Source organism: Vulpes lagopus, chromosome 11 (assembly GCF_018345385.1).
Source record: "Vulpes lagopus strain Blue_001 chromosome 11, ASM1834538v1, whole genome shotgun sequence".
Lineage (NCBI taxonomy): Eukaryota > Metazoa > Chordata > Mammalia > Carnivora > Canidae > Vulpes > Vulpes lagopus.
In genome coordinates, this window is record NC_054834.1 from 40,010,928 (window position 1) to 40,028,576 (window position 17,649).

Below are 17,649 nucleotides of genomic sequence, written 5' to 3' on the forward strand. Positions count from 1 at the left end.
GCCAGTAGAGGCATGCTGAGAAGATCACGAGCTACTGCCCCTGCACAGAGCTTTGTTTGTAAAGAAAAAAATATCATTCTAAGAGAATTCATCCACTGTCTCTACCTTTTTCTCAACTCCACAGCAGTGGTACACAAAAGATACACAGGAGGAGGGGAAGGCAATAGAACAAAGAAAGAGGGTCAATTTGGAACAGAGCACAGGGAAGTTTAACCATAAGGACACTATTGAAAACAATGGAAATTTTGGTAGTAAGCAATTAAGAGGACGCTGGTAGCTCCATGAGAGCAACAATCCAAACTTTAACCAGTCAGAATTTTAACAAAGAAAACTAGGCAAAAATATAGCTAAGAAGAGTCTACTTGGACCCAGATCAAGCCTAACTGAATTTTTTTTTTTGGTCTGGATTTTTTCTCTCTCTCTTTAAAATTGAGGTATAACTGACATACAATTCAGTTTCAAGTGTACACCATAGTGATTTGACATTTACATACTTCACAAAATAATTACCACAATAAATGTATTTACCATCTATCACTATACAAAATTAATGCAATATTACTGACTATATTTCCTAAGCTATCTTGAATGGGAGAAAATGTTTGTAAGTCATATCTGATAAGGGGTTGGTATCAAAACATATAAAGAACTCATACAACTCAATAACAAAAAAAAAAAAAGACAATCTGATTTAAAATTGGCAAAGAAGATCAGAATAGACATTTTTCCAAAGACATACAGACAGCCAAAAGGCACGTGAAAAAATGCTCAACATCACTCATCATAAGGGAAATACACATCAAAACCATATTAAGATATCACTTCACATCTGTCAGAACAGCTATTGTCAAAAGACATGAAATAATGAATCCTAGCGAGGATGTAAAGAAAAGGGAACCCTCGTGCACTGTTGGTGGGAATATAAACTGATGCAGTCATTATGGAAATCAGGATGGAGGTTCCTCAAAAAATTAAAAATATAACTACCATATGAATTCCATTTTTTAAACAATATTTTTTCCCTTTTTTCACCTTAACTATAAAAAAATACCTCAGTAGAACAGATATAGACAAAAAGGGCAGATGGGAGGGTTGCATACAAGAGCATGCCTTGACTGCCACTACTTTGTAATTGGTTTTAAGCCTCAAATGGTTTGTGCCTCTGTCACTCAGGTCCTCCAGAAGCAGTGGCTGCAAAGGCTCAGTGATCTCTGGCTGGCTGGCATCTCCTAATGCCTCTGTGCCTCAGCTCACTGTAGTGGTGATAGAGGACACTGAGCCATGTACCATCCCAAGATTGCCAGACTGTGGTCTCCCAATTGGCTGGGGAGAGGCTGACCCTGCACATCGAGGTACAGGTGAGGTGGATGTAGGGGTTGCAAGCTGCATCCATAAATGAGGTAGATGTGTGGGTTCAAGATGGCAGTGTGAATGGGCTTGTTGCTTTGAGGTAAGAGATTCTCCAAGTAAGACTTATGGAAGTCCATCTCTGCGAGATTATACTGGGCTTGGGGCTCAAAAAAAAAATGTAAGGATTAAATCACTAATCTTCCTGTAGGTCTCAAGGACCCCATTGTTAACAACCTCTATCTGTTGTTCAATGATCTTAATGACCTCCTGTTTGTGCCCTATGATGTCCTCATCTTTCATGGTGGCAGTGCAGCTTTCTATGGAGCTCTTGATGCCATCCGTAAACTGTATACAGCATGGTGGTTTCTGGTACTTTACACCACCATTTGACTTCTAATTCTATGCTTTTGTCAGCTGAAACGTTCCTAGAGAAAAGCATTGTCATGAGCATAACACTCTTCAGTTTTTTCAGGACATTGGACTTGCACAAACACTCTACAGGCTCTTGATGATGCATCATTGAGGCCACTGGGGAATCTTTTGCATCCCCATGGCTACTTGAGAGCCTGTTGTGGTGTGATGCATTTTGTGGGGTTTTATGGTCAGTTCTGGTTAATCATGTTCTTGCTACAGGAGTCACTGTGTCCTGCTCTCGTGATGAGAAATCATACACTCCAGCCTGGATCTGTTGATATAGCTTGTGCTGATCTTCATCCAAGAAAGGAGAATTTCCCAACAGAAGGATATACAAGATGACTCCACAGGCCCGGTTAACCACAGGTTTTCCACAGGGATTTTTCCTCAAGGCCTCAAGGGACAAACAACCAGGGATGCCATCAAAATTAAACCAAGCCTGCTGTTCTTCTTACAGCAGGGATGTGTGTTTCATTGTTGTGGGAGGCCGTGTAGTTGGCACCATGTTATGTTGTTCAACAGATGGAAGGAAGCAAAGCAACTGCTCACTAGGTGGTGTGGGGATGATGTGCTCATTGAGTGAACAAGGAAAGCAGCTAGGTATCCAGATGTCTAATATCCTGGGGATGGATGTGTGTGGCATTGACCTTTTGATGAAAGATGATGGCTCCTTCTGTGTCTGTGAGGCCAATGCAAAATCCTTTTCAGGAGCCAAAAAAACAAAAACAAGCAAACTAAAGAAAAGAACTTTCCTTCTTCCCCCTTCCTGATGATGAGAGAGAAGTGTTGAGAACTTTCGGGGTCAGTGCCCTTCTGAACTCGCCTTCCCCCAATAATGCAGCTGTATAATGAATGGTAAATGCAGTGGTTTGGATTCAGGCACAGCCCAGCCTGCTTGCAGCAGAGAGATAAACTGGTAGGTGGCAGCAGAAGGAATTCTTCAGATTGATGGCTACTGAAAGGCTCTATAGGAGAAGAAATAAAGTATAACATATCAAGTCAAGCAAAGGGGGCATAAAGTAGAAACAGGACTAAAATTTTTGGATTTTGCCTAAATGGTTCTTTTGAAGTAACCAGTGATCATGTTTGGTTATTACTTCATTCACAGAATGGATGAAGATAGATTTGACTGTATGTTTTTTGAAATGGAGGATAGAAATACCCAGAACAAGGAAGCAGTAGCTCTAACCTGTTTGATTCAGTGTGTTTCCTAAAATAAAAATACCAGAACTGGGAAAAACAAAAACAAAAACAAAGAAAACTACAATGTCTAGACCACAATCAGCCAGCTTCATGTTGGCATTCTTGTATCTATTTGCTAGCAGTAGGTTCTAGCAAGAAACCTGAAGGCCAAATAAACAGATCAGGGTATTTCTGTACTTTTTTTTTTTTTCTATCTTGCCAAAGTTCTGGGAATAGCAAGAGTGTATGTTATAGCTCCTGTTAGTTCTTATCTTTTCCACAGATCCAACTATCTCTCAAATCTGAGTTTGGGGAGATTTCTCCCATCTTCTCTCCACATGGATGGGTTGAAATGACTTTCTGTCATGAAAAAAAAAACAAAAACAGCAAACCACTAAACATGGCTGCTCCAATGATGCTGTTTGTTCAGTTTGGTCTCCTTAGACAGAGAGCAGATAAAAAAAAAGACAAAACACTGAATAGCATGAAAAACAAGATGAGAAGTCGAAAACATGAATAATTCGTGCAGAGTGTAAAATTTATGGACTAATCAATTAGAAAACTTCTCTCAGTTCTTATCTTTGCTTTAACATGGACTTGAAAAATGGTGTATTCTTTGCCCATACTAGTATCAAGATTAAAGAAATTGAATGAATGTAAGCATACCTTCTCTCTTAGCAGTCTTAGGGTATTTACAGAGCCAATCTTTGAGTTACACCAAAGACATTTAATTCAAATGGAAGAAATTGATAATTTCTATAACTATTATCCATTAATAATTTAAGAAATAATAGAATTACATGTGATAGTTTATTTAGAAAAGGCAAATATCAAGGTCTGTTGAATTATATCACTCAATGGTGAGAACAGTGTTTTAATAGTAGATATGCGGAAGAGAGGCTTGTCATTCTCTTATTAATATAACACAATCTCATTCATTCTCTATCAAGTAAGGAGTAAAAGTCCTCCATGGATGTGAACTGCATGAGTGCCAGTGAATAAAACCAATGTATTTTTTTCCTCTCAACCAAACAAAAAATACCTTATTTCAGTGCAATCATGTGAAAAGATTTTTACTAACACTTTAAGTTCTATTATATTCATGGAAATCATACGCATCATTCTTTTGTTCTCATTGCTGATTTTGTAAGAAAGTCTATGAAGCATTCTGTTTTATTTCAACTGTTTGAATATTGTCCTATTGGAAATTCTGGGTTGCTTACACTGGCTAAGAAGGAAGCACTTTAGGTACTTCCCAAGGCATAAGAGAAGAAGATTGAACTCTTAGAATCCAAGAAGAAACAGAACAGATGAAGACAAGGCAGTTGATTCATACAAAGTGCTCTTACATTGAAATTAAAGCACTAAAGAAAAAAAAAAGAAATTAAAGCACTAACATTAGTCAATATAAAAATCACATAATTAGTTTTTATATAGTTTCTTTTTTACGTGTACAAACTGTGTATTAAATGTCCTGGACAAACAAATTACGCATTTTAATCCTTGTTAAATGAAATGCGTATGTGTAAGGTTTCAGAAAAGTAAGAGTGTGTAAAATATAAGCATTATAATTATTTTAATATTTTTTTAAAGATTTACTTATTTATTCATGAGAGACACAGAGAGAGAGAGAGAGGCAGAGACATAGGCTGAAGGAGAAGGAGGTGGGACTCGATCCTGGATCTTGGAATCACAACCTGAGCTGAAGGCAGAGGCCCAACCGCTGAGCCACCTGGTGTCCCAAATTATTTTAATATTAATATAGGTTGCATGCGTGTACATTTTTGGATATTTTAAATTTTAAAATACAAAGTTTCCCATACTTAACAAGTTCATGATATCCTATAAATAAGTTATTTCACATATTACAGGAAGTAATGACTAATAATAAGGTGATGTAAAAGATCCATTTAAGAAATTTTGCAAATATAAATGTATGATAAAATATTAGTAATATATCATTGAAATAAAAAGGAAATAACTTCTATGTAGATCATGTGACTATAAATATCTGTAGTGTGGGGCATCAGCCTGGTTCAGGCAGCAGAGCATGTGCCTCTTGATCTCAGGGTGATAACTTTGAGCTTTGTAATGGATGTGGAGCCAACTTAAAAAATAAATTAATTGAAAATTTAAAAAATAAATATCTATGTTGATTTTATTCTTGAGGAAATTATCATTATTTAACTTAAATATAAATATGTTCTTTTCTGGGAGAAAAAGTAAATGATTACCTAATAGTTTGGGGGTAATTTGTCCCTTATATTTATTAGTAAAGTTTTTCTCAAAAGTAGTAAATTAAAAATCTGAGAATATACAAAAAAAATCTGAGAATATATTTCATAGTAAAACCCCTCTGTTACCAGCTTTTGAACAAGCTATATATGATACCTTAGATGTAAAATTTTTCTAATTCTATTCATCTGCTTTTTCCACTCCTAATTTCCTCAGAACACATATTTTTCCTTGAGTATCAAGCTTTTTAAAACTTCTACTATTTAGAATATTTCTTACTAGAGTAAAGCCATTGAAATAAGTACTAATTTGATGAAAACTATAAATATTTTAGAATGCTAAGAATTATTGTGTATCATTGGCTTATTTAATTGTATTAATTATATTTGCATAAATATAAAACATTAAGAATGAGGAAAATAGGTTGGAAAGCATTAAATGCAGCTGTATATTTAACACAAGAATTTTTTATAGTTATTTCTAGTCCAAGTGAGAAATATTAAATTAATAAATAACCATATGCATAAAAATAATTTTAGTAATTAAATTATTTTTCCTATGCTTGCAAGTGATTTTTTTCTAGTTTTCTAAAAAATATTAAGAGACCCAAAAAATTATGAAAATACAATCCCAGCTCCATAGCCCAAGTGATGAACATGTTATGTTTTTAAGGAAAACATTAGTCAATAGTTTTTTAGTTTGTGCTCTAAGCATTAGTTAATGTCCTAGTCCTAACATTTGAATCATATTAATTATATGTTTGCTAGATCTAATTTTACAAGAATGGTATAATTAATATCACTACTTTTCCCTAATGTTCTTACATTGTTTTTAATGTATAGAATAGGAACTGTTTTTGACGGAATGGTTTTGTCCTTTGAAATTCATGTTGAAACCCTACCTTCCATGTGATAGAATTCAGAAATGGAGTTTATGGCAAGCTCATCAAATTAGAATTTCTTTATTTTATTTTTTAAAGATTGTATTTATTTATTCATGAGAGACACAGAGATAGAGAGAGGCAGAGACACAGGCAGAGGGAGAAGCAGGCTCCATGCAGGGAGCCTGACGTGGACCTTCATCCTGGGACTCCAGGATCATGCCGTGGGCCAAAGGCAGACACTCAATCGCTGAGCCACCCAGGTATCCCTCAAATTAGGATTTTGATGAGGTCATGAGGATGGGACCCTCATGAATGTGATTAGTGCTCATATAAAAGTCAAGAAGAGCCTGCTTCTTCTTACAGCTGTCATCTGTGTGACAGACAAGGATATAAGGAGAAGTCAACAATTTGCTGCCTGGGGGAGCGTCCTCACCAGACCCTGATTGTGTTGGCTCCTGATCATGACTCCCAGCCTCAAGAAAAGTGAAAAATTCTCTTGTTTATAAGCCACCCATTCTTTATAACAGTCGGAAAAGTAATACTCTTGCAAAGCCCTCAAATAAAGGGTTAGCAACTCATGCAATTTTAAGCATTGCTTTAATCATTATGTATCTTTTATTTATTTATTTTTTCATTATTTATCTTTTAATTGTGTCTTTCTGGCTAGGTGACTTAGTTACTGTGGGACCTTGAGCAAATTTTATTCCCTGTTCCTCAGTCACCTCATTTAGACAGTGTTTCAGACCAAAGGAGTTTAAGCGCTTGGGTTATGAAGCCTAATTGCTGCACAGGTAGCCTGTGAACTCATAGGTAACTTTACTAACTTGAGTGTCTGTGTGAGTGTGTATATTACACAGTAGTTTGAGCACTTTGTGGGGACTTGCCTAATACTCCCTTAGAAGAATTAGTTTTCTGTAAGACAAGATTACATAATACCCTGTATTTTTAGTATATTTAATTTTCTTAAAATGCTCTCATGATCTCAGCAGATGCTTTTGGTATTGCTAGGATTAAATTGTAGAAAATTGTGTGACCAAATAAACTTGTGCTCCAGGAACCAAACTTACAGATTTGTTTAAATGGACATTTAAACACTAATAGTAGGGACACGTGGGTGGCTCAGTGGTTGAGCATCTGCCTTTGGCTCAGGTTGTAATCCTAGGGTCCTGGGATTGGGTTCCACATTGGGCTCCTCGCAGGGAGCCTGCTTCTCTGCTGCCTGTATCTCTGTCTCTTTCTCCATCTCTCATTAATAAATAAATAAAATCTTAAAAAAAACCTGATAGAAATTGAAATGATTTCAATTTCTTCACAAAATACTAATTTTGTGAAGAAAACAAACAAATAGCTTCTATTGGAGCACATCAATTGCACTTTTTAAGAGAGTTCTCAGTTCTGGAGGCCTTTTTTTTTTTTTTTTTTTTTTTTTACCAAATACATTAGATACATTGTGTGTTTAATATCAGTTAAGTTTTCCTCAAACCTAATGTTAGGTGATGTGACTTTTGAATGAAGCTCATCTTTCACAGTGAAGTCAATCATAATAATACCAATCATAATGATACAATAAAGCAAAATTGTTCAAAACTGAGAAGTGGCACACTGCTTATATTCTAAGTATTAATACTGAGCATAGATATATTCGTTAATTTTATCCTATTTATTGCTTTCATCATTACTTACCTAACCATTGGACCCAATATAAAAGATATTTTTCAAATATACAGTTGACAAATAGCTGGATCATTTATGACAGTAACTGACGGACAGAGAAGTGAAGAGGTAAGAGAACATCCCTTTTCAGAAATTGTTGTGGCAAAATAATGTTATTATTGTATTCCAAAATGTAAGAAAACCACTGCTATTATTAGAATTCTGTGTTGTTTAAAATGCATAACAAAAAAATGCATAACAATACATATTCTTCCAAATGTACTTGGCAAAAGGAATTTCAGAACACTTTCTGATTTTTAACTCAACTTTTAAATTTTCACAAGTTGCATGTTTTAAAAACAGATCCTAAATAAGCTTGTATGATAATGTAGTATTTTCTGATGCCTTCAAGGAAATTTGATTAGCAGTTGCATCATGCTGGTTTTAATAAATCATTACATTCAAAGCAGATGTGCTTTTCAATAATCCTAAATTTAAATTCTTGCAGTCCTTTTTTCCTCTGAAGTGTGTATGTTATGTTTTCAAAAGCATTCAGTTCTATATCAATAAAAATATTTAAATGCATAAGTTAAAGAGTGTTCCTTTTAAATAAGCATTCTAAACTACTATCAGGCTAAATTTGAATGTGAATTGGTGTACCTTTGAAGAATAGCTATATCATTAATCTGTAATCAGCCATTGACATATTCATTTGTTCAAGAGACCAGCTGTTGGTAGGGCAATTTTCATAAAATTAAGAAATCAATGTTATAACCATATGTAGTGTTTGATTTGATGCAGAGGGGAATTACTAATAAAACTAGAGTGCAGTACTTCATAAAGAGATGACATTCACATAACCTTAACCCTTTGCACAAATAAATCTGAAATTAAAAATGCCTTATACTAAGAAATAGTTTTTTTCACCTTCCAACAAATGTTCTAAAAGTTCTTTATTTATGTTTTGTAGATAAATAATATAAAAAAATAACTGCAAAGAAAAAAGACCTAATAAATATGCTGTCTTTAATACAAGTATCTGAGACTAGATTAAAATAAAACCAGCAATAATTTATAAATAAAATTCCACATCATAGTCATTTTGACTTGATAATTACCATAACAAAAAGATAGATGTTTATACAAAATACTTACTAAACCTAATGATTTGAGTATATGTAAAATATAAGTCTATTTATATAATTTAATTTATGCAAACCAAAGATAGATTATTTATATCAAAAGAAAATAATTTAAAATTACTGATTATTTTGATAATCAAGCCTGTCAACATAGAATATTAAGTTATGTATAACAGATTTTTATAGAAAATAAACATAAATAATAGACAAATTTACAAATTGGCCAGTTTTAAACCTTTGTATAACTCAATCAGATGACTTCCAATGATATCAATAATTGTATACACACAATTTAATAAGAAGTATAAATACATATACATATGTATCAAAGGGTTTAAAATTAGATTTTTAAAAATCATACTGTAGGAAAAATGTAATCACAGAAATAAGGTATAATTAGAATGATGGAATTACTTTGCTCATTTAAAAAAATTACTCTACAAATGTTGAGTATTTGATTAAAAATCAGTTCTTTATAGAAAGAAAAGCCTGTTCTAATAGGTTATGTGTTGAATAACAAAAGAAATACTTTCGACTTAGGTTTTTAAATTATGGTTTTAGAATTGTTCATGAAACCTTTAATTGAAACACTTTCCTACTTTGCATTTATAAGGATACACAAAATGTCAAAGTTTCAAAGTGAGGGTGAGTCCTTGTACTTACCCCATAGCCTCTAACTCAGCCAAATGCAACTTTATCAATGAGACTACTGAGCAAGTCTCGGAGTGGCTGGAGCAGAAAAATATCAAGACTCAGGTATTATATCTTTCTGTTTACAGGCATTATAGTTTTTTCTACAGTGGAGAACTTAAGGAAAATAATCATAGAGGAAGAAAAATGTCAGATTTGATGTTTAATCATGAATATGCTTTTGTAAATCCCCTAAACCTTAGTCACAACTCTGTATTTTGCACCTCCAATTTCCTATTGATACTGTAATGGTAAAATGAAACAAATAAGCAAACAAAACCATAGCTGCAAATTATTTTACATTCTCCTTGGGGAGATAAGAGATCTAGATTGCTACTGCTTTCATCAACAGACTACAACTGAGTTCCAACATTCTTTTACATTCCCCTCAAATGAAAAAAACTATGAGGTAAGTGGTATTTTCCCTCTTGCTTCACAACTATGTATCCAGTAATAAGAAGAGCAACTGAAAAAGTTTTTAGACTGAATATCAATTTCTTAAATTAATAAATAACAAATGTATGAAGATCATAGATGGGCTCTCATAAGAAAGCTTTTCCCCTCTTATTAATTGGAAGGTGTGTACTTTTTGTTATGTATATTATTCTTACAAAAGATCCAAATGCATATATCAACTTTAAACCAGAATAAATGCTTATTGCAACTTATTGCAATTGTATTCTTTTAATAAATGTTACAGAATATAAAAATCTGTATTTTATGTGATGCTCTTTATAAAAAATATCCATGAAGTAAGTCATATTGTTTTGTTTTACATGTTGTTCAAAGTAATTTTATTTAAATACAGAAATTTAAAAGTATATACCTCTGGTTTTGATTTTCTTTTAGTTGGCATCAGGAGCTCAGGACCTGGGAGAGAGCTAACTATAGGATGTCATAGTAACCAGCTAAAGTAGCAAGTCAGAAATTAAAAAGGTAAGACTTGAATCACTCGCTGCCAGTGTATAAGCAAAAAGCTAAAACTGGAGAAAAGTCAACAGAAGTCTTGCATTTTATCCTATGGAATGAAGTGTTGCAAGTCAGGTGGACTGCACATACTCCTTCCCTTTTGAGGGAGCCTGAAACAAAAAGCTTCAGCAGTTCTCAGCATCCTGAGTTGGGGACAGTTTGAAGATAGGGGTGTGGCACAATGCAGGAGGGGTGGGAGTGGAAATGTGGTGGAAAATGTCTTCAAATTTTCCCCCTTTCTTCCCATATGAAAGCTTCAACAGAGGTGCTGGAAGGCTTCTCTCTGGTCAAGGCTCAGATAGAGACCTAGGGGTGAAGGAATGAAGGGCAGGGATTGAAATATGTTAAGAGAATGATCTTCCAGAAGGTCTTAAGGGAATTGCCTGGTGAGTGTGGAGACAGAAGGAAATAATTGTCTCATTCTTAATAATGTTAATCAGCTAACATTACTGAGCACAAGTTAGTACTAAGTTTCACAAATATTTTCTGCTTTCACTGAATTTAATCATCATTACAACCACACTGCATGGGTCATATATCCATCCTAATCCTGAAACTAGTGAAGTACAGCTGAGAATGGTCGAGGCACATGCACCAGGCTATACACTGGTAAAGGGTGGAAGCCCTTTTATCCATTTCTGTCAGTATCCGGCAATATTTTATCACTACAGATCTGTTCTGGCACAAGACACTCAAAATGATAGATAATCCATGACAATGTAAATAACTGCAGTGTACCTATTTCTCTCACTTTTCTTGCACTTTTTTCAGCTGTCAAGAGACCTCTTTTGAACTGACAGGAAATAGCAAGCATACAGTTTAGAGGGATACACTTTGTCATGATAAGGAAATGATATATCTGAGATTTCATGGTTGATACCAGTTCAACTGTTTCCTGCTGCAATTTTTTTCTACTGCAATTTTAATACAAGTTTTGAGCCTAGAATATTTATTTCCATCTTATGATAATAACTCTATCCTATAGTTAACATACATTTTGGAATTGTATTTTATTATGGGATGGATCCTTAAAAAGACAAAGATGCCCCTTTAGGTGGTGAGTTAACTGATGGCAGCATTTGATACATTTTCCTTCTTGTATCTATCTATGCATTGATAAAAGTAGGAGCTAGATGTAGAAAAAAATAAGCAATACATTATTTGTGCATTCGAGTAGCTTAACATGTAAAGAAGTAAAATAAGTATGTTGCTAAGTGATTACTAAAGGAGTAAATAATAAAACCATAGTGGGATACTGTTGAAACAAATAAGCTAGAAACCCAAATTACCCAAATTATGACCAAATGAGTAATATGAGATAGATATAAAAGTAGTCATCTGGAAAAAAAAATGGTATTCTAAGAACATGAAATACCACTCATACAATCCTAGAAGCAAAGAAAACATAGCTCCTCTTTGGAATTCCAAAAAAATATGTGTGATTGGAATACATAGCTTGGGAGTTGAGAGTTAAAGGTTAGATAGGGGCAAGAAGTGTCATCAAGAGTTTCAGATAAAGTGGATATAGAGGAAAGTCTAAGAGGCAGATGGCGAAGGGCCTTACGTTGTCAGGCTAAGGAGTTTGACCCTTTCTCATCAGCAATAAAAAGCCTCTGCAACGGTTTAAAAAAGGAAGAAGCATGATCAGTTTGATATATTTTTTTTATCACTCTAGATTCAAGATACAGAAAGATTTGGTTAAAAAAAAAAATTAAAACTGAGAGCAGAATGCTTTGGTGAAAAGTAAAATCAGGAGCAGAACAACTAGTAGGCTCCAGTAATAAGCTAAGTGAGAGTGAGGGTGACAAACTGAAGGTAGGTATAGATAATGTAAAGAGATTTGATGGATCTGAATGATATTAAGATACTTGGTTATTAAAATGAAGATGATATGGGGATCAAGAATAATTACTATGTCTTAGTCCCTTCAAGCTGCCATACAAAATACCATAGACTGGGTGACTTCTGAACAACAAACCTTTCTCACAGTTCTAGAAGCTGGAAAGTGAAAAATCAAGTTTTATGGCAGATTCAGTGTCTAGTGAGATCCCACCTCCTGGTTCATAGATATTTGTCTTTCTCTCTGTGTTTTCACATGGCAACAGGGGTGGAGTAATCGATCTCTCTGAGGTCTCTTTTATAAGGACGTTAATTTCATTCATGGGTCTCTGACCTCATGATCTAATCACTTCCCAAATGCCCTACCTCCAGATACTATCACATTGGAGATTAGGTTCCAACATAATAATTTTGAGGTGACAAACATTCAGTGTTAGGATTTTTAGTTCTGACAACAGAGTGATAGTGACTCCAACTACTGATGTGAAGCCCACAGGAAGAACAGAAAATTAGATGTGAGACGGAATTTCTTCCTAGACATATAATGTTTGAGGTACCTCTGATACCTCAGTACCACTCTCTTATGTGGTACTAAAGAAAGAGATTTATTGGGGATATATGCCATGAATAGCAAGAAGCGTCCTACACTTAACCCTTTAGGAATATTCCAAATTAATTAAACTTCAAAATTACAAGTTTTGAAGCAATCTATCACTAAATACAAATCCCTAGAACAACTGACATTTACCTTGAACATGCACCATTATAAGAGGAGTGTGAACACGATAGGTTAAAATGTCTGTAAAATGTTTACCCTTGTACTGAAATACCATTTCATTTTGTATCACAAAGAGGCCATTAGTTAGGCCTCTGAGACCCAATACCAAAACACACACAAAAAAAATTCTATGTGCCATAATCCAGAAAGGAAAAAAAAAAACAATCAATCAACCAACAAACTAATAAAAAAAGAGAGAGGCACTTATGGAAATAGTTCACTTATTCCATAAAACTCTGTTGAAAGTGAGATGAAATGTGTATGTGTATTGAAATCATGCATATTTAATGGAAATGTTCAAAACCAATTGTCAAGAAATAGAAAAAAAGGTTAATGTGCTCAATGTAGATAAATAACTATTTGAAGCCAAAGTTGTGGGTTGAGCAGGGATTATAGGAAAGTAGACACATTTTAAGTTTTTTTTTTCTCTGAAGTGTCAAACAATATAATGTCTTCATTTGATCATTGTTATTAAGAGTCAAAATAGGGAGATACCTGGGTGGCTCAGTGGTTGAGCATCTGCCTTCGGCTCAGGTTGTGATCCCGGAGTCCTGGAATCAAGTCCCATATTGAGCTCCCCACAGGAAGCCTGCTTCTCCCTCTGCCTATGTCTCTGCCTCTTTCTCTTTGTCTCTCATGAATAAATAAATAAAATCTTTTTTTAAAAAAGATTCAAAATAGGGATTCCACTCAGGGCTGGACAATTTGTAAAATAAGTGGATTAAAACATTAAGTTTGAAAAGAAGAGGGGAAAAAAAAAAAAAAAAAAAAAAAAAAAAAAAAAAAAAAAAAAAAGAAAAGAAGAGGGGACTAATAAATATAACCCTGGGGAACACAGCATTGCTGATTTAGGGCATGTGACATTAATTACCAGAGAGGTACTAGCTGATGTGTGTGTGTGTGTGTGTGTGTGCGTGGGTGTGTGTGCATGTGTGTGTTCACACACATGCCCAAGTGCTTTGTTGCCCTGAAAATCATGGCTTTCAGCATGATTTAATATTCAGTATCAGTGCGTCTCATTTTCCATTAGTGCTATTTTTCTAGACTATCACTACACATTCTTCTGTTTCCTATTGTCATTTTCAGTCATTATATTTCTCAACGTTTATTCTTTACTTCACCAAAATTTTCAGATAACTCCAAAGAGCAACTCTGTATTTCACATTCTTATCAAGTGAAACAGACAATATCATGGACCATAAAATAGGTTTTTGCAAAATCTTTTTCTAAAGATTTTATATATTTGTTTGAGAGAGAGAGAGAGTGAGTAAGAGGAGGGGCAAAGGAAGCAGGAGAGAATCTCAAGCAAACTTGCACCCAGCATGGAGCCAGACCTGGGGCTCAATCTCAAGACCCTGAGCCAGAACCAAGAGTCAAATGTTTAACCAACTGAGAACACTCAAGTGCCCCATAATACATTTTCTGAATACAGTAGGATTGAAAAAAAAATCAATGTTAATGTATCTATAAATCATAAAGTTCCATGCTAAATAACATACCTGTCAAAGAAGAAATCCCATATGAAAATAGAATGTGGGGATCCTTGGGTGGCTCAGGGGTTTAGCGCCTGCCTTCAGCCCAGGGTGTGACCCCAGAGTCCCAGGATTGAGTCCCATATGTCCGGCTCCCTCAATGGAGACTGCTTCTCCCTCTGCCTGTATCTCTACCTCTCTCTCTCTCTGTGTCTCATGAATAAATAAATAAAATATTAGAAAAAGGGAATAGAATGTATTTTGAATATACTTTGAATGGAATAATAATGAAAACCATGTATCAAAATTGGGGAAGGTACAGCTATAGCAATGCTTAAAGGAAGATCTTTAATGTACTTATTATATTAGAAAAGAAATACGTTTAAAATCAGTGATCTAGCTTTCCAACATAAGTTTAAAAAACACTTAAAGTAAGTTAAATTCTAAGGAGAAGAAAAAATTATCAAGGAAAAAATCGAGAAAAAAATCAGAAATAGGTCCTCTGAATAAATTAATAAAATGTATAAACCAATGAAGAAACTGATCAAGAATAATTGATATAATATAAAAATACAAATTATAGTATTTTTAATTTTCATTTTGATGTTCCCTTAATATCTTTACATACAAACCTTTATTTCACTGGTTTGTTTGTTTATTTGGAACTCTGGATTTATAACTTTTATTTCATTTGGAAAAGCTTGGTTATTATTTTCTCAATTAGTGTCTTTTCCTTTTTCTCTCTTTCTGGAATAGTAACTACACATATCATTTAAATTGGATTAGATTAGGCCAATTACTCTTTTTCTTCCTTCAAGTTTCAAAACGTTTTATTTGCATATTTAAAAAGTTTGTGCATTCCAATAATTAAAATCATTTGAACAACAACAAAAAATGGCACTCTGATTACACTGCATTTTATAGCCTGCAAGACACCTTGGACAGCTTGATTTTTACTCTAGATTTACCTGCTGTCTCACCCAACTTCTTCCTTTGCCAATAGGCAAGTTCTTTTTCTTTTCTGCCAGCCAGACAGGCTGGTGGGAGAGGAGGCACTGCCTTATCAGTTGCTCTGGATTCTTTGATGTAGAAAAGGGCAGCATAGTCACTTAAACTTGATCCAGCTTCATTGCATCTTATAATTTAAATAGCTGAAAGAAGTAGGGAGGAAGGCAATGCTGTGGAACGTACAGTATATACTATGGCTCAGGTCTCATTATGATTCATCATCTTGCTTCTCCTGTTCAGTAGTTTTCTTTGGAAGACAGTGGATTTATCTCTTGCATTTTTGTCTTCTTCAAGGTTTGACTTATCATATTTCTCTATCACAGTCAAATAGGATTTGTCAGACATGTTTGCAGAAAAAGCTTACCTAGAAGCTCCAGTCAAGGGTGTCTCTCTTGCACAATGGCCAGCACCAAATGCTTAGACCAACTACTTCTGTTTCAATTTTTATTTATGATTTGTTCAGATCTATCTATCTACCTATCATCTATCTATCATCTCTCTATCATCATCTATTTTATTTCTGTGATTTTATTTCATAGTTTTTATTGTTGTATCTCTCACTATTTTTCGGTGAAATATATATAATCCAGATATTGCATTTTCATCTTTAGATAACTGTTTTGGCTATTTTAAAATTATTCATTAAATATGTTTTCCTTGAAATATTTGAGCATGTTTATCATAACTTTTAAACTTTCTTTTTCACTAATACCATCATTTGTGTTTCTATTGTCTGATTTGTCTCTTTGCTATTGTAGCCTTTGTTTCTGCTTTCTCCTCTGTCTGGTACTTTTATTTGATGTCAAATATCATGAATTTTATGCTGTTGAATGCTTGATTTTATTGGTTTCTTTTATGAAAAATTGCAATTTTTATTAGTGGGCAGTTATTTGAACATGAGTTTTGCCAGTTTGAGGCTTGTTTTATGCTATTTTGGGTAGATCATAGCAAAATTTATTTTGTGACTACTTCAGCTCCACTACTATGATGAGACTCTTCCTGGGTTTCTATTGAATGTCCCTCATATTTAACAAAGTATCTAAACTTTGACTATTGGCATCTCCAACACTTTTTATCCTTTTTCATTATGGGAATTTTTCAACTTATAGCTATAACTATGGTCAGGACAGGAGTTTATTGTTTCTTCAGTTATTTCTTGCTTTATCTAACATTCACTGAGAAAATGTTGGTCTGAGTAGATTTTGAAAATAATAAATAAAATGTTTTGTAATATTTGATTATACATACAGTTAATTTAATTTCTTTTTAAATGTCCTCCAATCTGTTTAGCTCTACAAATTAGATGTTATCATGTAATAGCATTAATACAGAATGTAAAGAACAGTTTCTGGGTTTTCAGTAATAGGAGGGTATTATTCATTTATGAAGAAATGTAAGTACCTTTTTAAAAAAGATTATTATGACATTTTAGTTATATAGGCAGAAGAGAGGTGGTTATATAACTAACTCAGTATTAGAAAAGGCTAAACTTTTAATCAATAATGTATAACCTAAATAACCTAAATCACCTAAAGTGTGCTTTTCAAGTGTGCTTTTGATTTTTAAAAATCAAACTAAATAATATTTTAACTACTGAAAATATATGTTAACAAAATGTACTTCTGTAATTGTTTTTATTTTGTTTTTTTTCACTACAAAAGTACAAAAAGGAAAAAAAAAACACTGTAGGTATTTTTCACAATTTTTGTGGAAATCATGACTATAACTATCTCCATGTATGTCTTCTGATATTTGTAGTTTAATATTCATTGGACATATTAACTACATGTTTAATTACACATTTTAAATATTAATTTCTCTAGATTTTTGTTCTCAGTAGGTAAATATTTAAAATTAGATATATTTTAGAAATTGCTCCTGTAATAGATAATATATAACAATTTCAATATCACCATATTTTTTCCTTTCAATTAATCTTCACTTACCACTATTTACCAGCATTTATTTATTTATTTATTTATTTATTTATTTATTTAAATTTATTTTTATTGGTGTTCAATTTACCAACATACA

The 17,649-nt window shown here is 33.7% G+C and overlaps 1 pseudogene; it reads right to left on the reverse strand.

Moving 5' to 3' along the window:
- Positions 1-1,201: 1,201 nt before the first annotated feature.
- LOC121471534 lies at positions 1,202-15,960 on the reverse strand (annotated as a pseudogene).
- Between the last annotated feature and the right edge of the window lie 1,689 nt (positions 15,961-17,649).